Source organism: Tyto alba, unplaced genomic scaffold (genome assembly GCF_018691265.1).
Source record: "Tyto alba isolate M040663 unplaced genomic scaffold, T.alba_DEE_v4.0 Super-Scaffold_21, whole genome shotgun sequence".
Classification (NCBI taxonomy): domain Eukaryota; kingdom Metazoa; phylum Chordata; class Aves; order Strigiformes; family Tytonidae; genus Tyto; species Tyto alba.
Genome location: NW_024881295.1, coordinates 5,882,957 through 5,906,877, shown reverse-complemented (window position 1 = coordinate 5,906,877; position 23,921 = coordinate 5,882,957). Strand labels below are relative to the sequence as shown.

At 38.3% G+C, this 23,921-nt stretch overlaps 1 long non-coding RNA gene across 2 annotated transcripts in view; it reads left to right on the top strand.

Annotated features, from left to right (window-relative positions):
- The window catches only part of LOC116960003, a 125,955-nt gene that overhangs the window by 38,321 nt on the left and 63,713 nt on the right, over positions 1 to 23,921 (top strand). For both annotated transcript variants that reach the window (XR_004406123.2, XR_004406124.2), the window contains one exon: positions 7,407 to 7,592. This is a non-coding gene — a long non-coding RNA (uncharacterized LOC116960003). The remainder of the gene's footprint in view (positions 1 to 7,406; positions 7,593 to 23,921) is intronic.

The window sequence follows — 23,921 nt, the reverse complement described above, 5'->3', positions numbered from 1 at the left end:
GATCAATTACCCTCTTTTGAGGGTATAAAAATATGCCTGAACTTCACTATGTACTACTTTTATCATATATTCCGTCTCTGGAAGGGTGCATGCTAATTAATTAATTTAGAATAGCTATTTCTTACATGGATACCATGTAAAAGTAAGTAGAAAAATTGTTTTAGGACATACAAGAATGTTGGCAAAAAAAGCAGAAGCTTTAGGAGAAGCGATGGCTTGTAATCATGATTGAAAATGAATCTCTGGGGTTTTTTCAAATAATATTTGCATTATACGGAATGGTTCAGTATACCATTAAAGTTTTAATAACCATAGTTTAATAACAGTTTAATTTCTAAGCTACTTTTTGGAAGTTCTGCATGGCTGATCTCGCTTTTGCTTTACCATGTTTATGTTGACTTTGTCTTTCATTAGACCGCAGTCACTATGTATGTTTACAGCACTAATCCTAGTTGTTGAAATTCTAGACTGTTAAAATATATTCGGTGTCACTGAAGCTATTCTGGGGGAAATAACTTCACTTTAACAGGGTGAGACCAAGTTCTGCTCTGTTTACAGGGGGGTAAATACTGAAAAAACACTGTTCTGACCCATGGAGGTTTACATGTGTGTTCCTGAGAATATGAGTTTTGGCCTTTCATATTTGCTTTTTTGTGTACCAAATACAGCTAAAAATAATTTAAATTATAATAATGCAGTTGTTACTCTCTTGGCCAACTTGCTGATTTTTAAAATCCTGCTTCACAGTCTCTCCTCACATACAGTTTTTTATTTGGAACATACTGAGTTTACAGTTTGAATATAAAATGCTGCTTCTATTCCATTTGATTTGGCATGACCAAAATTTAAAACCTAAAGTGTAGTATTGCTCTATTTATAAGCATTTTGAAATTGTACTGCACTTCTTGGATAATTTATTGTAGTAGCGTTTTAAAGTCAGGTAAGCTCTGCTTTTGTGCTATAGTCTGACAGTTTAATCAAGATACAAATTTAGAAACAAATCAGCACTGTCTTTTATATAGTGCCTCTAAATCCATGGTAATTGGTACCAGACCTTGGTAAAAGGAGAGGATCGCTGTTTCATGCTACCAATACCAGTGGGTGTTGCTCCACAGCTGCATCATATAAGAAGAGAAGATGCAAGAAAAATTAAAGGATCCCCACATGCATTTTTTCTGTAATATACCTTTTCCAGAGAACGAGGTGGTTGAAAAATTCCCTTGAATTCAGTGTGTTAGCCTGCTGTAAATAATGCCATATGTTCTGCATGCTTTAACTCTTACCTTTTGATAGCACTGGACAATTTTTAAGTCAGCTTTCTTTACTTTGTAGTTTTGAAACATTGAAAAAAAAACCTAAAAGCCTGTACTTAATAAAATCAGAACAGGGAGGGTAGAGTAAAAGTGCTGCTGGTGCATTTGGATTGCACTGATGTAAACTGGCTGACTTTGGACTCTCTACAAAGGCCTGTTTTGGGTAATTTTGTCATGTCAGTACGAGCTGCAGCACAGGTTACATTCCTGCTCTTTCCATGTTTTGAGGATTCGTGCTCAGCTAGAGCATATACGAGCTATAGACTGAGGCTGTATGCTCTGGCAGCACAGATGGAGTATTCTGTCATTAGGACTGTTTGTTGCCTGTTGGAACACACAGCATATTTCTACCGTGGCATCAACAGTTTCTAAGAACTGAGGTCAAAATAAACAGGTTGCAGTTGGATACAGGAACAGTCTGGGAAACAACTTAAAATTCCCTGCTTAGGCATAAGCATATTCCTAGATACATGGATAAAAGTCATTTTTATAACAAGGGCTTATCTATGGTAGCATATACGAATTAGCATAGATTTTCAGGGGTAGTGTCAGTAAATTTTTTATGGATTTTGGCATACGTATTCAAAATTGACCTTATTTTAAATAAATCAGCAAGTTTAAGCACAATAATCTTGCACAGTTTCTCTCAGTATTTGTAGTACTTTAGCAAAATGAAAGCAATACCATCTTGCACATTTAAAAAATATATATTTTAATTATGCTTCAGTCTTCTCTGCAAGCGTGGATGTCACTAATTGCACTGGTGCTTGCGGTCCCTTTGAAGTCAGTAGGACTCTTTGCAGGAGTAAAGCTCATGCACTGACAGATGAGCTCTGGCAAACCTCCTTGAAGTGGTTTAAGTTGCTACTGCCACAGACTCCCTGCTCCACCCTTTTACTGTTGATTAGTGCCTCCTTAGCAGAATTTGCAGCTGGGAACGTGTGCCCACACCTTAGCTGCTTCATTGCAAAAGCCACAGGTTCAGCTCGAACCCTTGGAAATGCATCGCTTTCTGCCAAGCTGCTGGAGTGTGCCTTGGGTCCGGGTTTGCTGATTCGGCACGGGGAGCCAGAACCTCCAGCAGCTAGGTGGAGCAGACCGCTGGGAAAGGCGACTTCAGTGTGTGACTGCAAGATTCACCAGACCTCAAATGTCAGTGCCCCGTCTGTCATGGGTAAGTATTTACAGGATCAGCCCCCATATAGATTCAAATTTCGGTTGAAATCCTGGCTGCAGAGAGGTGAGTGGAGTTTTAGGCAGGGGTATCAGTGAAACCAGGGTTTAAAACACCAGCAAATTTTTACATAACAGGACAAATACTTGTGATGGTTTTGGCTTGAATAGAAATGTAAATAGATTTGCTTCCTGACAGAGTCAGCAACAGTCACTTTGAAAAGTTTACTCATATTTACCTAATCGCAGTTGATTTATAGCTAATGTAACTATCTCCTGTTTATTGAACTGCAAACACATAAATGCATAGGGAAGCTGCTAGAAGTTAGAAAATGTTCTCATGGGATTTTTTTTTTGGTGGGAGGTTAAATGTAGCTCGAGTTTCAGTGGTTAAAATTAAAAAACAATGTTATTTTTTCATTTTCAGAAATGAAACGTTTTTGAGCTCTAATGGCATGCATAACAGTAAATAGCTAATATGAATATGTGTAGTGGTGGTAGTGAAAAGAGGTGTCGAGAACTAAGAAAATTTATAAGACTAATATGGAAAGATGTGTTTAATTCTTTAAAAGAAAGAGTAAAAAAGCAAGCCTCCTCAAATTCTTTGTTGCTACCAGTTTGCTGCCATTGCCATTCTTACTTCCCATGTCACGAGGAGATCAGTGGTCCATATTACAACCAGAATAATAATATTATCATCCCTTCTTCTGTGTGCTCCTTCCATCACAGTGACAGGGAGAGTGCTTCTAGAGAACATTTTTTTATGGGCTGATTTTTTTGTCTTCATCCAGCTCTTCCCCATATACCCCTACACACAGTAGGTAGGCAACAATGTTTTTTTCCATCCTTTACAATGACAGGTCTTGTATATCCTTCTTCATCCTAATCCACCATATCTTTCCTCCTCACAGATAGTTTGAGTCTCAAGCTCTTCCCTGACTGTGAATGCAGCTGGGAACACAGCCCTCCCCCCCCCCACTGCTTTTAAGTTGGCTCTCGGAGTCCACCGCAGATGGTCTGTACCTCATACATAATAAAGATTGGGGTTTTTTTCTTCTGAGGCAGGTTTCTGTGAATGTAAGAGACAGACACTCTGGCAAGATTAGACCTGTGTTTTTGTATTTTTTTTTTTCCCTAAGTGAGCCTTGGGGGATTTGTTTGACATAGTTTGGAACCCCGTAATAGCTGATGGATCTCAGTAATATCTTGGTGCCAGAAGTAGGAGCCTTATTTGTCCACTTAATCTTAGGGAAAATGATATATGCTAGCAAAATGAAGTTAGGGCACAGCTGGACAAGAAAAAGAAACTAAGCAAAAACACTCCAGGAAGTGATGAAAATCATTTGTTTTAGGAAGGTGGTCTTCTGATAAAAGTATAGCAGGTTTGTGCTAACCGTGTTTTAGAAGTGCTTTGGGGTGGCCTGTTACCACTGTGTGTGTATTTCTTACTACTCCTAGTAAGTTTTTTTCAGTGAGTTCACTCTGCACTATTTTTAGACTTGAATAGTAAACCCTGTGTACCAATATATACCTAAGACCTCATGTAAAAGTCAAATGAGCATTTTCAAATGTCAGACAGTTGAAGTTCTAGATAGCTCAACACTGTTGCTTCCCAGTTCCTTTGTATATTGTTGTAATTACGTTGCTATGCTCTGTGTTGTAGTAGTCTTAAAAAGAGATACATGTGTGGAGTTCTATTTCATGGGTCTTGATGTGCATGTGCTTTGATTTTCTGTTATGTATGGAAGCTGCCTGCCTGCACAGAGCTGTTCTTGGTCACTACAGTATGCTTTGGGAGTTAAAAATGTAGAACATATGCAGGAAAAAAAATACAAATACTATTATACCAGCAGTTTTAGCAGCTGATTTGACTCCCATAAAGAAAGGATATGTCAAGGTCAGATACAAGGTTGTATTTTTCTTTTTTAAAAAGATAGGGGAAAATGTCCTGAACTAAGTTGGATTTTGTTCATGACGAGGAAAAATTTTTAGTTATTTTGTTCCTTCTCTGTTTTGCATGTTGATACTGTAGGAGAGTTACTCATTAGATAGTAACAATTACAGTGCAGAATCAACTCATGGATTTCAGAGTATTTTCTAAAATACTTTGGGATTCAAGTGCCTGAAAGAACAGTTGGCTCTTAGAGAAAAAACCAAGCAGTGGTATCAGGTAAGATGCCATTTTGGGCCCTGAAGGGTGTTCAGAGTAAGGACTCTAAGGAGTGAACAGAGCAAATGAAAATCTTGTGAGAAGAAACTAGCTCCAGAGAATATGTCAGAGAGCAGTCATCACCAACGCAGAATGATTGTAGCATCGTTCTTCAGGTTGGAAGGGACCCCAGGATGTGTGTAGTCCAGCCTCCTGCTCAAAGCAGGGTCAGCTGTGAGATCAGACCAGGTTGTTCGGGCTTTCATCCAGTTGGGTCATGAAAGCCTCCAAGCATGGAGACTGCACAACCTTCCATTGCTGGACTGACCTCATGGCAGAAAAGTTTTTCCTTATTTCCAACCTAAGTCCCTCGTATTTCATCTTAGGTCTGTTGTCTCTTGTTCTCCCACCATGCCCCACTGAACAACCTGGCTCTGACTTCTCAATAACGTCCCCTCAGGTACAGAAAGGCTAGCAAGCTCAGTTTCCTTAGCTTCTTCTCACAGGGCTAATGCTCCAGCCCCGTGACTGTCTTGGGGGTCCTCCTGCTTAATCTGTCTACGTTGTGGGAATGCTCAGCAAGCTGATGAGTGACACAGGAGGCCTGTCTGGACGTTGCTGGGGCTGTCAAATGCAGGTCCACATGATGGCAGTAACCACAACAGGCTTGGTGGCTGCACGTGAGCCAGTGCTGCTCTTTCCGAGCTGGTCTAAGCTATGTGGGTATTTTTGCTGACTGTCAGCTAGAAGCGCTGCCAGGAGCTGATGCTGTTGGCTGGCCTGGCCTCAGCCTTCACAGCAGATTCCTGGGTTAATAGTGTGGCATTACTAATTTCAGGTATTAATTTATAAAAATACTAGCCTGGATTTGAAAATCATAACATAGTTTAAATGCCGTAAGATGTTGAAACACTGTAGAGCTTCTTTTACTTTGTATGGGTTTTGAGCTTCTGAGATACATGTTTTAAGCACGAAACACAAGGGTTGGAGATATACCTGGTCTTAAAAATTAAGTGTCTTGTAATTGCATAACTGCAGGAACCCAGGCTCTAAGAACAGTACTGAATATCGTGAAATTTGTGTTTTGATTTTAAAATTAAGCAACATTGATAAGATCAATCTTACTTTTGTAAAGCAAGTGTTCATCTAAGAAGGGTTTTTTCAAATAGTGAACCATGTCTGTAAAGTTTTAAAATGATCGCTGCTATTATGTGCTCATCTGCCTGGCACAGTAATTAAAGTATACGTTAATGCTCTAAGATGCGCAATTAGAAGTATGGATAGAAATTAATCACCCTGCCACTATACAAATGGCTTGCTGAGTACAACAGCATATATGTTTCTAATAGAAAGTTGTGTATTTGTGTGTTCTACATGGGTACAGGTAATTTAATATTTCATATATTTAATTTCATTACATATAAATTAAATATAAAATACATTTAATTTCATTAAATATAAGTGGGGTTTTATTTACATATTTAACCTGTCTGGGACAAGTGTTTTTAAAGGTAAATCTTGCACTGTAATAACCACTAAAGATTAAATTGTTGAGATACTCAAATAATGCTCAGGGAATCTTTGAGCTGTCCAAAAGCGTCTCTGAGAGCAGGGCAACAAGAATTCCTGTCTCTGCAAGATTTGAATCATCCGAGATGACTAGTTTCTACATACACACTGCAGATGGGGATGAGTCTCAGCACACCGGGCTTGGCCCCTCTTTCTCAAACTGCAGAACGGATTTTTACTGAGATGAGCTTTATAGAGGAGGCCCTTCCCTAGTTAAAAAGCATGATAATTCTTCAGCCATTAATTAGTTTTATCTTGGATTAAGGTTTGTGGTGCTGATTCCATTTCTGGCTTCCTGAACACTGCGCGGTGTCCTTAGGAAATCTCCAGTGTGAATTTACAGGCTGTACAGTTACAAAGTGAGGTATTGCCACTGTTTGTAACGTGGTTATTCTTTGCATTAGAAAACTTTTGTAATAAATAATCTGCAAGAAGCTTGAGACACTGTTAATGTTACTCTTATACTGGACAATTCATCAGATCAGGTTTACTCCGTTATTTTACGGACTACATGACTTGTAAGTCAAAAAGCAGGTGTCCTTTTCACATCGCTGAAATGCATGCGGCGTACAGTTCAAAACAATACTGCTGTTCTGCTTTACAGTGCAGATAACTTATTTTCTTTTACAGTTTGTCTTACTGTATAGAGAGCAGTTGGAAATATGTGTGCACGCTGCTCAATCTGTTGCATTTTCCTCTTGGTACAGTGCAGTCTCCGGACAAAGAGTGTCGTTGTGTGCAGTGAAACCATGTAGTTAATGGATTAAGATAGAGAAGTATCTAGCAGCGTGTTGATAAAAAGAATACAAAAAGAATAAAATCGTTGTATAGGGAATTGTTTGAGAATTGTTGCCCATGCAAAGTTCAAATTTGTGCACTAAAAATGCCTTGTTCTTCCCTGCCTACAGTCTGATATAGGACCCAATCCCAATTTTAAAAAATTGGTGTTTCTGTAAAACTTTGATTTTTTTTTTTTTTTTTTTTTTGGACTCACACTTCTCTACATACCTCTTTGTATGCTTGAGATCTAAATGCAGAGCTCAGGCATCCTTTATTTTACAGCTAGTATTGATGATCCTGCCCAAGAGTTACAAAAGCAGAAAAAAGAAAACCCTTACAGACATTTGCTGCCTCAGTTGGTACATATTTACATGTTTCTGCATGGTGAAAGATTTATTTTTTTTTTTTAATTATTTTTGCAGTGTATCAGCTTGGATGTAGTCTTCCTGTAAGGAGTGTGAAATTTACAGCAGAAGAATTACAGCTTATCAGTGAAATAGCTCTTCCTCATCTGACCCGTCATTCAAAATGCAGGATGAAAGTAGCTGAGTAGAAGTTTTCTATCACATTGTCTATAGGACTCCTAGAAGATTCTTCTGAAACTTGGGGTAAGATTGAAAAAAAAAAAACCAAAACAAAACAAAACAAAAAAAAAAAAAAAAAAAAACAAAGAAACAAACAACGTAGTTGTAAAGCAAAAGCTGATGTGAAGCATGAAGATATAATTCTAGGGCAGAGAAGATACTGTTTGTACACTGACTTCTATGCTGAAATGTCTACAGAAGCAATTCCATGTAAGAAAATTTCAAGGCAATATTTGTTCAAATAATGAAAACAGAAACAACAGTAAGCCCAAGTTTACTACCAGGATTAAAGATAGATAGATACATACATACATATTTGAAGAAATTGTTTACTATTCAAAAATTAAAACATATTTTCTTTGTTCTTTTCATAATATATGTTAAAGTACAGAAATGTTTAACTATGAAAAATAAGTTTTAGTGTAAGTATAGCAAGTATGAATTGTTGAGCAGTACAACATATTTTGGCTTGCTTAGCTCCTGAGAAATAGCTGAAATATTTGCACTGTGTATAGTTAATGTTGTTGCCTTGTTATTAGTGGTTTTGTTTTGTATTCAGTAGTGGTTTCCATTATCTTCTATTTGGTGAATTAAATTCTTCCAGTTTATTTCCTTATTACTGTATCAATTTAGTACAGGTAGTTGGGGTGTCATCAGGATACCTTCTCTGTGGCTGGAGTCATAATATTTCATATAAACAGCATTTTCCAAGGGGTGTCAGTACTTTCATGTATGCTTGAATCTTTTTCTCCTACTTCTGTTTCAGGTCATCTATATAACTAAAATTCATGTCAAAGATCTTGTTGTCTAAATGTGTATTGGGTACAGTTCCTAATATTGCAGGTGTTTACATTTATGGCAGTATAAAAATGCTTCTTACGACAAACAGTGGAATGCTCACTTTATAGCCTTAGGAATTTGGCCAGGGCACACAAACAGTTTATTTTTTCATTTGTTTATAGTCAGACAAGTTTATAATTAAGACAGTGACAGGCATAAGCGTTCTTGCAGCCTTTGCAGTTCATCTTTCTTGCTAACATCAAAGAGAATATTTGTGGTAGAAGACATAACAGTCGGTAATAAGTGTGGGAGAATCAATAGCATGCAGATTTTCTTTTTTATTTTTAAGATCCTCCTATAGTCTGTGTATCTGCAATAAAGGAAAAGCATGCATACTTTTTTTTTTTTTACCATTCCAATGCTGTAGATGAAAATGATAGTTACACACTGGTACCACGTTCTGTGCACACCCCAGACCACCAGAGGTATTAATGAAAATGTGCAAAGACTTACACAACCATTACATCAGCATCTTATTTCTAGAAATGGCTAGTGTAAATTACCCTTTTGCTGATGAATCCAATGCACTGATCTGTAGCCTGCATGGTCCAAGTATGGATTAAATCAAGAACATGATAAAGCTGAACAGAAATCCTGGCATAGGATGATACTACTTTGTTTTGCATAGGAAACATATGTGGGTGAATATGTGTGTGTTCATGCTTACAAGTGTATAAATATATAAAGTGTTTTGGATTTACTGTGTCTGAGGACAAAGCCCTATATGTGATAGATCTTTTAACATAAGGGGTTGTACATATTTGGTGTCAGTTCTGAGACAGTTGAGATCAGTTGAAGTTTCAGTCCTGGAGGGTCACTGGTGTGTAAGAAAGTGAGTTGCCAGCAGCACCATTTCTTTAAGAACCCTTTGAATCTGTGACTGTAGTCCTCTCACAGCTTGGTCCAAACCAGCATGTATTTGTTGGCTGTGAAACTCATTTATCTCTGCAACAACTAGGGACATTTGTTTAGGGCTCTGCAAATCTACTGGCAAGGTACTGCGGGGTTGTAAGTTTCAAGACCTTAAAATAATTAGATAATGACTTCCATTGGTGAATTGTTACCAGTTTGCTGATTTTTGTCTTGGTTTGTGTCTTTAATTATGTGCCAGTGGTGTTAAAAAGCTGAGATTTGGATGTCCATACATTGTACACTGAATTTAAAACATAAATAGTTCACCATAAGAATCTTCTTATAAAAATGGAGAGGAAAAATCAGTCTGAGGTCACTGTTCTTATTAAGAAAATAGTGAGTTGTTATTGCTAACTCTGAGACATAAGTGTAGTAATACATGTATCTCTTTAGGACTAGACCTCAGAGTAAATTGTAAGGTCAGAGGCTAAACAAAAATCTTCTAAAACTTGAGCTTCATGTATTTTTAAGGAAGTGGTCTATTCAAGAACTCTAATGTATGAAGTCTTGTTAAGGTTAAAGTCTCTGCAGATTGAAGTTCATTTTTTGAGGAAGAAACCCAGCTAACAAAATCAAGTAATACAAAATGCTATTGCCACACGTAGATAATTAAAATAAATTTGTAGTTGGAATATCTTTAATTTATACAATAAATAGTAGCCTCTCTTTTTACTGCTATATTGTTCCACAGATTTTTTTAGTTTATTTCGTTTATTTTGGAAAAACTAACCTTTGTATCTCGAGCTAACTAACCTTCAATATTATTCTTACTGTTTTCTCATTCTGTTCATTCTCACATATTCATAGGAAGGTTTCTTTGCAATATGCCTTAAAAGTCTTTAAAGGCCCAATAAACCTTCCTTCAAATACGCTTTCTCTGGATACTCTCAGAGAGAGGAGAAGCTGTTCTCCCATGCTTCGCGTGCCCTGGATACGTGTGGTTGACTCTGTCAGCTGATGCTGCGTTACTCCACATACAAATAGAAAGTGAAATCAGTAAATCTGGCCTTGTATTACCTGTTGCAAAGTGAGAAAAAAGGCATTTTGAAAACAGATGCAAACACAGATTCAAATTAAGTTTGCTTATTTCTGATTTCTCAGTTTCTGGCCCACGGAGCATGGTGTTCTCAAAACCTCAAACCAGTAGAGAGGAAAGACTCATTGCTTGTTATATTTCTTGAAAGTTAATTTACATGTGTTCAGATGAAGAAAGAGGTTTGGTTGTGTGTTTGGGTTTTTTGTTGTGGTTTTTTGTTGTTGTTGTTCTCAGCTGCATTATTCTTTGTAATTCCACAAGAAATTGAATGATTTGGACTTTCCCTACGAAAACCTTTAGACCCACCTGTGAAAAACAGATTCCCTTGCACATAAGAGATCTTAACTCGGCTGGTGAGAAATGAATACAGAAAATGAACAGTGCAGTTGCTCCAATATTAAATTGCTCTTGCAAGCCTTTCAAGTCTGGATTTCTTTCCAGTTCACAGGAAATGACTGATAATCCTTTTTTTTTTTTTTTTTTTTTTCAGAGAAGGAATGTGCTGGAATAGAATACTGTATGTAACATAAAGATTAAGGCATATCCTCAAGTTAGTTAATTCATTGGAAAAGTATTGACTTTCTTCATCCAACTAAAACAATAGTAGTAAAGCAGGGAAAGTTAATTGTGGGAGGAGCTGGTTGCCTCATATTTGCATTGTTATCAGGTCCTTAGAATATTGCCAAATTTAAAATATTTGGGATGAACTTTCAGTGCTCAGCATATTGTTCAGACTTACTGTGATAGGGCAATTTCAGTCAAAACAGTTAGCTTTTTCTGAGAAGAGGACAGTCTTACCTTTGGCATTTTCTAAATTTTAAGGACTTGATGCTTTAACTGTAAACTTTTTCTATTCAGTCCTCTAAATATAAATCTTTGTTCGTACATTCAGTTGGCTGATTGACTCTTCAGCTGAAAAGTGATGGTGAGATAAGTGTATGTTCCTTATAATTCAAACCTTTTTCTGATAGGTTCTAATAAATGTCTACAGGCTTAAGTAAATATGGCAGCGGTCTTCAGTATGTAGCTCTTTTTCTCTGTACGTAATTCCTGTGCAAGAAGTCCTGTAAGAAAAAGTGGTTCAGCTCTAGGTAACATTGAGAAGAGAAATTTTATTTTGCAAATTTAAGGAACAAAGGGGTCTTGCAAGGAATAGCATAAGAAGGTAGTTAAATTCCTTGGGTAACCAGGAGAAAGGTAGAGAGTCAGTAATGTTACTTTAGAGTATTTTGGGTAAGTCATAGTCTTTCTGTTACTTTGTTATAAGTCATATTTGTCATAAATACTGTGTTTTTACAAATTACCAAACAGGTTAGCAAATATTTTCGTAGTCTCATAATATTACTTGAGTACTTCCAACAACTTACGTATATTAGTAATCAATTGAATTTTTAATCACTGATTTTTTTAAACAAACAATTATTAGCATATATGAATTCTCATCATTGAGGCTACTTACCCAGCTAAAGCAAACTGAGACAGATAGACATGAAATGAGTTGATAGTTCCTACATTTAAAGCACTAGGAGCATAATTTCTCTGTTAGTGATGGGTAATTTTCCCCACCTACTTTAAAAACCTGTTCTGGATGGAAGAGTTGTTTCTGTAAGTGCCCATGTCCTCTTCATCAGGTGTGGTGAGTGCCTGGTCCTGAGCACTCGGTGTCTAGCAGGCTGAAGTCACAGGAGATGACCCGCACATCCATATTGCTTGGGACAGGAACCGGTGCCTGTTAAACTGTCTGGGAAGAGGTGTGCTGCTTTTAACAGGAGAATTCAGGACACGTCTGTCACATGCATAAGTGTGTTCTATGTTCTTGCTTTGCAAAATGCATCAGGAATTATTCTTTCCAATAAAAAGAAGTTTCTTCATTTCTCTGTCAGAAATAAGAATGGCCTAGTTATTAAAAGCTATTAAATATATACAAGCATCAAATAAAGATTAAACCTTATCAGTGATGTTTTGCTAATAATGTCTAGACTGAAGGAAATAAATAAAGTCATCATATACTCCAGATACATTTTTCAGTGCTGAATTTTGAAGAGTTGGTTTTGAAGCTTTGTATTTCTATTTACACCAGCAGCCTAATCACTACAGTTATGAAGAGCATTATCAACGTGGGCCTATTCCTCACAGATGCCACACTGGAGATCAAATTACTTGGGTGATTGCTAATAATGTTTTGTACCTGTTTATGCAATTGATGGCAGAGCATCCTCAACCAGCTAGTAGAAGCAGAGCTGTATAAATCCTAAGCATAGAGTCCGATGTGTTTTGGGACCTAAAGGTCTTTCAGCATGGACATCTGTATTCTTTCTAAATTGGACACATTGGAATTAAAGCTTATTCCTGTTGGATCAGGTGTTGAAATAGCAGAATGACAGATTGACTTCTGTTGCAAAATTTTTTATTTTTAAAATTGTCTCTCCTAAAAAATCTGATTAAAAACTGGAAGTCAGTTATCTCTTTTTAGGAAGTATCGTAATTTAACATCATTATTTTTCTTGCATATGTGTTTGTATTTTTATTTCTTTACAGAGAGTGATCAAAATCAAGGTAGAAAGGGGATGTGAAAAAGGTGCCAGTATTGTCATTTGAAATGTTAGTATGACATTGCAGTTCATCATCAACAGACGAGTCTGTTAATACAATTCTTTTTATTGTATCAGACATTATGTTACTCTGTGTGGTTTTGATACTTTCAGGGAAGTGGATTTGAGAAGCATGCCTTTTTTAGTAAATTAAATGCACCTCGAAAAATCAATAAATGGATCTTGAAGACGCCTGCTGTCTTCTCCCCTAAGAAGTAGCCACAATTTTAAGTACAATCATTCTGGACATAGCTCTGTAGCGAAGAATTCCTCTGTTAGGTATCTGACATGCTGTGGGGTATGCTGTCTTGTATCTCAAAGTGGCTTTTACTCTGCCTCGGTGTACTTGAGATGTGGTATTGCATTGGTGCTAAACTGGCCTCAGGTACATCCAGTCGAATGGGCTGCACATCTTTCATTAACAGTTAAGTCTCTTATCCAGTGATTCTTATGGCTCCCAATGTTTTCTCCACCCATGCCCCAGGAGCTTAAGGCATGCTCAGTGATACGGCTGGGTGATAAAGCAAGTTGTGTTTTCTGTGAACAAGTAACAGGTATGACACCAGATCCCAACATTGGTACTACTGCTGCAAAACACACAGGTGAACTGTATTTAAAGCTGATTTAAAACTTGCCATTGAATTTAGAGGACATTCTTTAATTTCTCCTTTACATTGGACCTTGAATAAAGAAGAATATTTCTCCTCAGGTGGCCTGAGAGTGGGGGACGTTTTGGGTTTGCCAAGAAACCAGGTGTAGATGCTGGGTAAAACCCTAGCAGTTTTGAGGTCATTACCTCTCATCTCATGTTTTTGAAGACTTCAGACAGTTCCAGCCTGATGTGCCTGTTGGGGCACTGCAGCAGTTCTTGAGGTTGGTAGTAGAATAGGAGAAGGTGGTATGTTGAAGATGTTGGAGCCTTTTTACAAGTATATGTGGTATTCACAGATTAAGTCTAAGCATGTCATATTCGGGATATGATTCTTATATTTTATTGGGGGGTTTTTAATTTTTTTTTTTTTATGGGAGAGAACTGTTTCTGCTATATGAAAACACCAGAGTGTATGTTGTTGTTGAAAAGTAAATTTAAGGGCATCTTATTTGTAATGTAATTGTGGAACTGCTGTGGTCATGGGCACACAGGCTGCTCTAAATTCCTAAGTTCATGCAGCACTACTGCTCTGACTACAAGTACTGATCAGAGGATAATTGTATAAAGTGCAGTGTGTCCTTTTCCCATTTTTAGATATGGTTTAGCAGCTAGGCATGAAATTTATCAATGCTGTTTGTCCGCTTAGCTCTTTGTGGAAGAGCTCCACAAATCACAAGTGAGTCTAGGTCTGCTAAGATGGTTGATATAATCAGAAGGTATATCTATAAAACTGGTTTTGTACAACCTGGGTTCAAGCAATTACCTGGCCTCTCTGCTGTTTTTTTTTTTTTTTTAATTCAGTTCTCTTGAGTATTATTAGATGATGAAGCTGTACGTCCACAAAGTTCAGATTTAGTAAACTGGCTACAATAAACATGTATTTCAAAAAGCATGAAAGAATAAATAATTTTAAATGTATATTTGATTTAATTGCAACAGCTGTGCGATATATCATTCTCAGACTCTGAAATGAGGTGCTGGGATTGATATAAATTGCTCTGAGTCTTCCCTGGATTAAAAACACTGTCATGAAAAATGGTTGGCATCCTAACAATCATGGCAAGTGTATATGTTGGCAAGGAATTAAAAAAGGTGGTGCCTCTGAAGTTTTGCAGGACGTTTACTGCCTGGGGTTGGTAGACAGTTGTAGCTCTTATTAATGCCATTCTGTTGTCTGTGGTGCAGCTAATTTCTAAAACAGCAAAATTGGCCACATGTTCCACTTGGTAATAGGAACTGCTACGTTGTGTTTTCTGACACTGGAGTTCTCATATGCCCACTTCTTTTTTGTTGTTTTGATAAAAAATTAAATGTGACTACAAGATCTCTCTGCATTTAAACCGCAGTAGGGGCTGCTTGAAAAAGGATGACCCTCCTAAAATTTTTACCCTCAAGAGGAAATATCTGATTTTTCATTTGTCTTTGGTCTGGTCTCATCAATGCAATTTTACTTCTTCAAACAATTGAGCCTGCAGTTCATTATAGTGAAAGACCAGAACCCTTCCATTACCTTATTTTTAGCAACAGTTGCATTGAACCTTAAAATCACATTTGCAAAAAGAAAGGCCTGCACCAATCCTAAATCTTAGCCCTTAAAATTTGCTGTCACTTATGTTTCCAAGAGGGGCACCAGAAGATTGAAGTCTACCACCTTTGTTCTCCTGAGGCAAAACCAGTTGGATGCAAGGTGTTGTTTGGTGGTGTGGCTTGATGATATTTCTCTATGACTAAGTCAAATTAAGCATACATAACTGAAAAATCGTTTCAATTCTCACCTCTTTGTTTGCAGCATTTTCACTTACTCTCCTAAAGTACATGAAACAGTGTTTTTATAGCTTGTGTACTTGACCTGAGGATGCTGCGTCTGTTTTACTGTCAGTCCCTCTGGGGTGGTTTGTGGGTGACCCATTTTGAAGTGCTGGCTGTCCTGTGGAATGTTAATGGCCACTTCCACCTACGACAAATCAAGGATGCGTGGTTGGAGGGTACACCCTTGGTGGTGACTCAGTAGGGCTTTTCAACCTGAGGCAGCGAGGCGCTCTGCACCTGCAAAGAGACTCAGCCCAGCAGGAGGGACTGAAGGGGAGCGCTGGTCCTACGGGTTTTAGCATCTTCCCAGAGCAGAGCTTCTGGCTGTTTTTTGGAGCTCATGTGCTCGATTAAAACATAATTTCCCTGCAGCTTATGGAGCTGAGAAGCTCTTAAAGGCATGAATTAATGGTGAGACAGGTCGTTTCTGCTACAGAATCAAGGAGCTGTGCTGCAGAAGAGAAAAATCATTCTGCTAGGTGATGTGTTAGGTTCAAGCACTGTTTCCAGAAATTTTGAATGTTTCTTTGCAATTGGGACTGACTGACACCATCACTTCTTGTTAGGAAACTCTCCATTAGAGAATGTTGTAGTTTTCTTAAACACAGCCGTTAGAAGTCCAGGCAAATGAATGTAATACTTGAGGCAGGAGAGAGGGGAGGGAGAATACTTCAGAAGATTTGGAGGTGTCTGCCAAGCTGTCAGAACAACCTCCTGTCACTGTGGCTGTGGCAACCCGACTGTAACTTGGAAAGAGGAGCATAGTTTGCCAGTTTGAAAAACTGGGTATTTTATTCTCATTGTACCTGACTGAAATATCCGTGTATTATATGTCATAAAGCTCTCTGGATACCCATATTAACGTTGGCTGCAAAATTATGGAACCCTCATGTTACTTACCTAGCCTGCTGTGCATGGAAACATTGTTAGCATCAGGCAGGCTGAGAGAGACCCACAGAGAGAAAAAGGTCTGATTAACAGCACCTAGAAATGGGCAAATTAATCCCCTGCAAGGAACCAGACCACTAGGAATGCAGAACTTCCAGGCCAAGACGATTTCATGCCTATGTGGAAGAACTGTGTCTGCACGTGAACCTGACAAAGCAAATAAAGATGACAAAATGAAGGTATAGCTTTTTTACATTTTCACAGGAAAAAATGAAAGAGTGAAATAAAATTTCCAGGAATGAGTGCACGAACTTTGGAACAGCTGAGGAAAATATTTGAGGAAAATATACAGGAGGTAGCGGGGGGATACTCTTCTTTAAATCCCAAAAGCAAGAAGCGAAGAGGATAGATGCTTGCATCGTGTTGCTGAGAATTCTGGCATGCACGTGTACTTTAGAGACATAAAAGATCTCCTAATTAGAGACAGGATCATTTGTGGGACATGTGATTCCAGTTTATAGGAGGAATTGCTGAGAAAAAGACATCTAGCCCTAGAGGAATGAATCAAAGAACAAGAGCAGCTGAACTGTCCAAGGAAAGGAGCAAGACAATGTCTGCTCTTGCAATACACAGGCTACGCTTAAAATGAATCCAGGAAACAGGGCAGAAACAGGCTCATGAAGGATGCCGCTGTGGTAGTGTGCGGGTACACTCCTCCAAACACATGCTGGAAGGGATGTGGAATTCATCATTACTGAGGTCTCAGTGCTGCGTGCGGCCTCTTTTGTGAAAAAGCAGCTGTACTTAAAGTCGCAGTGAAATTTCCAAGGGAAGGGAGGAAATTTATAGCAAGACTTAAGCAAATTCAACATCTTGTAGCATGTATCCACGGCAGAAGGTGGTCGCCACGTATGTTTTCAGCTACTGATTGCAACAACTGTATTTGTGGCGTGCTCGTGGATTAGCAGCCGCTCAGAGAGCGGTGGGGACGTGGGGCCAAGCGGCAGCACTGCTGCCGTGAGCGATAGCAAGGCACCGGTGAGAAGCAGAGGGCAGGACGAGTGTGGCTGGGTTGTGGGGAAGCAGCCGTCCGGGAGCAGTGGTGAAATGAGTATTGTGAGCAATGCACGAAGGCAAAGTAACACTAGAGGCTGGTAGGAACAGAGTCATGAGAGTATAATTCAGTAGTGAGCAGCGGGACTGCAGCGTGCGTCTGGCTGATGCCTCGTGGGCTCTCCCGTCCTTGGCCACAGAGAGAGGAGGCAGAAGGAAACCAACAGGCAGGATGATGGGGCTTCGGCAAGGTGAAAGCAAGTTCTGTTTCAGCCGAACAGGAACCAAGAGGCTGTTCTGGAGCTCAGCTTGTATGAAGGAATATGAAATCAAACTGGTCCAAGTGGGCTGGCAGCGAAGGCCAGACTTTAGGTGCCTGTGGGTTAGCAGCGTCTAGTTAGTCACCAAATGCTTGCATGAAAAACACAACCAACATCTGTCAAAAGGAAAGTTGCTTGGTGACCCATCTGCAGTTCAGAGAGAGGAGAAGTAGGAAGATAATGTTTGAAAGAGGCACCAGGATGTTAATCTGTCAGAGCGTGACCTGAATGTTACCCCTATTTTTTGTGTTTCTGTACACCGTTCTCTACAGAAAAGGCAATTATATTTTAGAAGAATAGGTGCCTCTCATGTTATTATTCATCGTGTGGTACCTGAAACACTAACTCAGAAATTGTGAGCTAACCTTGTCCTTTCATCACGTGTGATCATCTCATCACCAGTTGGTGACTGCTCAAAGCTGCCTGAAAATGGTTGGGCCTCAGACAACTAAACTTTTATACATCAGTACAAAAGCAGTAAAGAAGATGAGAAGGAAAACTGATTGTCCCAAGGGATCCAGCATAGTGGTTTGGGTAGTTCTGCTTAAAAAGTCACTTGTGGCTTTTATAATGAGGAACTTAAGGTTTGAATTGTCAGACTTATTAGCTGTACATTTGTTTGTTTTTTATTAACTTAATATACTACGTGCCACATTTTCTTTGGGGTATTGAGTCAAGTGATGGATTCATCCAGTTTAGCTCGAAATGCATGGGCTTTCTTATTCATAAAACTTTTAAGAGATTTGGGTCTCAAATTTCCTGAATTATTTTATTTTATGCATGTATATTTTTGGTACAGCAGCTAATATTTTCTGTCCTATTTCCTTTCTGAGGATATATGCTTCTGGCTGTTGTAGGAAGGTAACGTTGTTTTTGGTTGTTCTCTTTCTTGACCTGTGAGAATTAGTCGTCCTCTTCTATCAGCAGACGCAAGTTAAACCACTTCAGTCTACAAAAGAATCACTGACAGTTTCCAATCCACCTCGCTCTCTGCTCCAATAGAAAAGAAAAACAGGTTTTTAAAAATTCTGAGAAAGATATGGCTATTAAGCTAATCCAGTATACATCATCTAGCTGCTAAAAATCTTGACTGTTAACAGTGATTAAATATAATTGCATCAGTAAAGGTGGAGTAAAAAAAAAAACCCTCTGACTTCCATTAGAAACTATCTTTAGGAAACCTTGATTCCTTGAGGTAAAAAGTTACATGTAACATTGCTATTTTATTTTGGGTAGTGCTTTGAAGGTTTCTTAAATCCAGGAATATGTAGAAAGAATAAATAAACCATAGCAGAACAAATACACGGTTCCGAAGTATTCTGCTAGATTTCATTATATATCTGCAGTACATGTGTTTTATTAAAAAAGGAAATTTGGCATAAAACTGAAAAGTTAATGGAAGAATATTCAATCATCTTGAAGATCTCACCAAATAATAAAGCTATTTGCAAGAAAAAACAAATGAACAAACCACCAGCTATGTGCCAGATAAAGTTTTCATTGAATGGAATGGAAAGACTCCCAGTAATTTCAGTTAAAACTATTGAATTAATTATTTTTGTTGTTTGTTTTTAATGCTACTCTTCAATTTGGAAGGGAAACTGTTCACTATTTTAAGAGCTGAGAAACAAAGTTATTAAGATTTTTCTCTTGTTTTCATATATTTAAAATCTGACCTATGTCATGTCCTTGACACTATACAGTCTTTATAGAGGTTTTTAAATTTCTCCATGTTATATGATCTGAAAAAGTTCTTCCTAGGCAGTAAGATGTTAACAAATTGAGCAGTTTTGGTATAATGCAGAATACCACATGCTGTTCTGTATCCTTGGAGCTGAACTGGATATTTGCAGATTTGGTTTTGTTCTGTAGATTATGAGAAATGATGTAAACTGAGAGAGGGTTGTAAAATCCACTTCAGTGAAATACTGAAAATTACGAAACAATCTAATTCTTCCATAGCTGTGTCGCAGTCAGTGTTAAATATTACTGCAAGTATTTATTGTAAGAGCCTCAGTTACTACCGAGAAAAAAGTGTAAGTGAGCCGTGTTTGCTTAAAGAAATCATATACTCCAAATGTGTTCCAGAGGAATAATCGTATATTCTTTGTGGTTATTCAAGAGAAGTGATGATTCTGAAGCAGAGAATGCTGCTGATAATGTTTCCACTGGGAAACGCAGCAAAAATGTATTTAGCTGTTCCCCTAAACAAAGTTGAAGCAAAGTTTAAGTCTAGATCTTGGGGTGGCCTATGGTGAGGCACTGAACTAAATGCTAATGAGCCTTCCTCATATACAGGTACTTTCTACTTTTAAGTTATTAAAGATATTAAAACCATGAAAATGTATTGATATTTAGGGCTTTAAATGAAATATTCAAAGAAAGTAAGTGTGTAGATACAAGCGAGATACGCACTATACGAAACAAAGATAGTGTGGATGATGAAAAACGAGTGCTTTGTGAATTTATTATTCTTACTCTGCTTAACTATTTGCCTTTTGAGAATCCCAATGTGGAAAAATATTTTTATAATCTGTGTTTGGCATTTTTTGGCCCTCATGCAATTTTGATTCATGAGTTGAAATCCCGTTTCCATGGAAATTAGCTGAATTGCTGATCAGCTTTGAATTTCTCCCACAAATTAAGGCAACTGGGGGACATCATCTAGGCTGATTCTGTCCATAATGTTGGCCATAGTATTTTCCCTTTTATCCCCTATGAATGGGAGCTGTATTCCAGCGATGATTTAAGTCAAGATTCCCAAATGTAACTGTAGCAAATTCTCTTGTATCAAGAGAAATACAAATTTACCAAAAATGAAAAAAAAAAAAAAAAAAAGTATGACATGTACACACGTGCTTGACACCCTGGCAACATACACATGCTCAAAAAAACCCCCAGGGACAGCTGCAGTGATTGTCAGGGTTACCTTTTAAGTTTCTACAACCAACCCACCTTGTTTTTAGTGAGGTTGAGTTGCAGCTGTATAGCCTTCGTTCATAGCCTGTTTCTCTTCCAGTTACTGCTAGGGTATTTGACAGACATTTTTGAGTTGAAAGCAACTGAATGTCATCCACATAAATGCCCACTGGACATCAGCCTTCCTCGTTACCTTCCAGACATACTGAGCCGGAGGAAGAGCAACATAAGACCAAGACTTGTTGAAGTGAATAGCAGGTTTGTTTTTTTTTTCCATATTTCTAGAAGCAAATCAGCAACTCTTAAAATTTGTAGAGGACAGGACAGTGCCTGCACTGTCTCCTGCTGACCAGTGTTAAAAGCTCATAGATGTGGTGCAGTCACTTAATACGTGACCATCACAAGTTCCCAGGAGGATACCAGGGTAATAAGAAAGCACTGTAGTTTGTCCATGTCTGTCCTTGGATCAGCTTGGGCAAATAAAGCTACGCTGTTCATATGCTTGAACCTGACAGCATTCTCAGTAATTTGTACAAAGGTGGAAGTTCAGACTGTGGGCAGTTATTGTCCAGTTGTCACCATCAAGCAGCTCCTTGAGACAGCTGTCAACAATTTCCTCAGCAGGAGCCAGCAGATCTGCCCCTGCTCCGTACTATCACCACTAGTAATGGGTGTAGTTTTTCTCTGATGACTTTCAGAACAGCTGAAATAAACACCTTATTTTCTAGAAAGCCAAAAAAATAAATAAATCAGTGCTTGGGAAGACGGGTTAATTATTTTAATTAGAATAGTAAGGAGAACTGAATCTCAAAATGTCAGCTCTGTTGTTTCCTTAGCTCTAACTCGTAACTCAAAGAAATGGATGCGGTAGGAATTGGCTGTTGTGGGGAGGGTGGGACAAGAATATGAACGTTTGCTGCTTTGGAAGTGTTTGTTCATCAGGCATTTGGGTGAGAGGGTGGCAGTGAAAACAGACCCTTCCCCACACTGGAAATACCAGGTGCTGTATTTGAGCAATATTCAGATTCTGAGTGTATTTCTGGCTTTCCTAATCTTTGATCCTGCCATTGAATCCGCGGGGGTGCAAAAATCCACCCACAGAGATCCGATTTCGAAATCCTGGCCTGAATTATTTATGGTTTGGTTTGGACAAATTACTGTTCTCTGTGCAATAACCACAGTTATTACCAGAAATACAGAGCTATCTAAAACATACATATATACATTATGTATGTATGTACGTATTTTTTAACATGTTGCCTTTATTAATATGTTTTGAGACTTAACTGGCATTCTCATTATGCAGTCTTGCCCTGTGCTGCTTTTTACCTGACCACACTGGCCTGGACTGATAGCAATTATTCATCACAAAAAACAACTCATAACGTTTATAACCTGAAAGCAGTCCTAGAACTAAAAGAACATCATCTAGCTTTATATACCCTGCAACAAGATCCTAGTGTTTTGTTAAACTGCAGATGGACTGTACTTGTTTTACTGCACAAAACAGACCCCCCTTTCTTAAATGTCTCCGGGCACAATTCATAATACTAATTCATCTCGAGTTAGGTCATTTTCATCTGCATATAAATAAAAGGTGAATCTCTTATGAAAAAAAAACCTTTAACCAGGGACAGTAAATTTCATTAAACAAAAATAAAATCAGAATTATACAGCAAAGTCAGACATGCCAGTGCCATTACAGAGCCTGGAAATGTCAGCTGGGACCGTTCTTTAATTATAGCAAGGCAAACTTGGTGACTTAAATGTTTCCCAAAGTCTTTTTTTTTTCCTTCTTTTCACCTTCTTGCTGAATTTTTAATCATAAATTAATGCTGATATATTTGCTGTCATAATGCTTGCAAATAGATTCCCAGCACTTGAGTGTTGCTTTAAGTTTGGATCCTTGTCTTCATTTTTGTCCCTCAATAGACCTGGGTCAAAGAAACACACTCTCTTCAAGTGTTCATAGGTAGGATATGGCAAGCTGGGTAATTTCCATTATCACGTGTTCTCAGTTGGAAGTCAACCGAAAAATAGCAGACGTTTTCAGGTAATTCCTGTGCCTGCTTAGAATTGTGTAAACCTGAGTTTTATTTGAAGTTAGAGGTCTGTACCCCAGCTTTCAATGAAGTGCCATCCAGGTACTCTTAAAACATGTTCCTAATTCTCAGCCGGCATGTCAAATCTTAGATTGGCAACCCAACCTGGTAACAGCTGTGTGGTTTTCTCTGCATAAGATTTCAAACAGTTGTCCTCCTGAAAGGTGGGGTAGAAGAGTTCTGTGTCACACCTCCTACGGGCTTCTTCAACCAGGGAAGCTGAGCTTGTGCTTAATTAAAGCAGAGGGCTTGGGCCGTGGCGGTGAGGGCTCCGCTCTCAGCTGTGCCACAGCCTTCCTGCCCAGCCTCCATAGGTCCCTTATCTCTCTGTACCTTCCTTTCACCATCACGGAACGCACTGCTACCTTGTGAAAGGTCTCTTCGTTAATGTTGGTTGAGCAGGCAGCTGTTTTAGGTGGAAGATGACAGAAATATGAAGTACCATTCCTAGATATTCTTTGGTGCCTGCAATGCATTGAGAAATCATGTGCGGGAAGGCTGTTTGCATTTTGTCTAATGAGACAGGAGCACTTGTTTTGCTTTTCATCAAGTTAACCTAGTATCTGAGATTTCAGTCCAGCGTGTTATGGATGTGGACTGCAATCTTGGTCTCAAATGTCTAAAACAGTTCCTAGAGTCACAGGAAATAATTGGTTTACACATACTATTATTTAGGAAAATTAGATGGCAATATAAGTATTCTACGATAGAAGAAAACTCTAGTAAAAATCTTGTTTATACAAGTGACCTATCTGAAAATTAAAGAACCTCACAAAGCACTGTGTATTTGTCTCATGGGAAATAGTATGCTTGCCTTTCAATAAATAGTATTTATATTTTTTAAAAATAAAATACAGTACTGGCTGCATTTTGCCAGGTTATTAAATAGTACAAAAGACTTTTTCTAGTTCAGTACAGTTAGTTCATATTTCCAAGTCATGGTTGTGTTTAGTGCCCTTTAAAAAAAAATTTCTCAAGCTTTCAGAATCTCATGTTCCAGAGCTTTGGTACTCTGCAGCCTGTGTTGGAACTATCTGTATTCTAAGCCTGAAATAAACCTATTGAAGGGATCCTCAGTCTTCTCCTGATGGAAAGTATTAGTAAGCGAAAGCAGAGGGTCTATTTAAGGCCTTTAATAATGAGAAGCCAGTTGCACAAGAAGAAAAATTTTGCCCTTAATATACGTGTACAGTATTTTTTTCCCTACAGAATTACCAGAATCTATCATGGA